The sequence below is a fragment of the Cynara cardunculus genome (assembly GCF_001531365.2).
Source record: "Cynara cardunculus var. scolymus isolate 2C chromosome LG 10, CcrdV1, whole genome shotgun sequence".
Taxonomy (NCBI): Eukaryota; Viridiplantae; Streptophyta; class Magnoliopsida; order Asterales; family Asteraceae; genus Cynara; species Cynara cardunculus.
Window position 1 is genome coordinate 29,045,746 of NC_037537.1, and position 1,328 is coordinate 29,047,073.

Below are 1,328 nucleotides of genomic sequence, written 5' to 3' on the forward strand. Positions count from 1 at the left end.
ATGGTGATGTTATTGCCACTCAAAATGATGGGCCAAATATTTTTTATAAGGATGCTGTGGATTTTCAAGGCAATGATTCTAAGGCCAATCCTAAGCCTACGATTGGAGAAATGGGCTATTGCAAGTTTGGTGGCCCAACCTTAGGTATGTCATCCCATCTCCCCTCTAATGTTTTTAATTCATCTATTGCTTTGGACTCTTCTGGTTTGCCTTCCAACCACCCCCTTTAATTAATCCCCCTCCCTCCTTGCATGATGATCCCAGAAAAAATAATTCTGTCAAAGGAGATAGCTCTCTTCACTCTCTTGAAAATGAATCTATTATTAAAAATAAACCCTTATCTGCCTGGAATGGAAAAATTAGCTCCATTCTCTCTAATTCTTTTGCTAATATTCTAAGTGGTTCTCAAAAACATGTTCATGCTAATTTTCATTATATTCCTTTGATTGATAATATGAATGAGCCTATTGATATACCATTATCGGTTGTGCAAAAAAGATGTGTCACTTATGCTAAAACTTTATGTGGCTATTTTATTGGTAAGCGTCTCCCCTACCCTGTGCTGCGTTTTTATGCTTCTAAGTTATGGTCCCAATTTGGTATCGAGGATGTGCTTTTAAACGGCCATGGTATATTTTTATTCAAATTTAATTCTGATGAGGGTCTTCAAAAAGTGATTGATAATGGCCCATGGACTTTCAAAAATATTCCCATTTTTATTCAAAAATGGCGGTCGGGCCTTAATCTAAAGTCTAATGTGCATGATAGTATACCTATGTGGATTAGAATACATGATATCCCTTATGATGTGTGGAATGATGAGGGTGTTAGCCATATTGCTAGCAAAATTGGTAAACCTCTAGCTATGGACTCTTGGACCGCAAATATGTGCAATTATGCTGCAGGTAAATCTGAGTTTGCAAGGGTCCTCTTTGAGGTTCCCGCTAGGAAAGATTGGATAGATGTTGTGAAGGTACGTATCCCTGAGCCTGATTCTCTTAATGTTAATTTACATGATCTTCGGATTGAGTATGAATGGAAACCCCCTGTGTGCTCCCATTGCAATATTTTTGGTCACTCTGATTCTACTTGCTCTCATGTTATTTCTAAGGTTTCAGATTTTCAAGATAAAGCTACTGAGATTGCTCATGATGAAACTGTGTGGTACTGATAGTGAAGATTTTCAAACCGTTAAGAGGAAAAATTCTAACATTGCTAAAAGGGACCCCCCCTCCTCTATGGTGGGTGGAAAGAATGGTAATGCTAAAAACATATCCACTATGAAGGCTCCTCCTCGAAAGAAGTATCGTTCGATTCAAAGAAAGCAC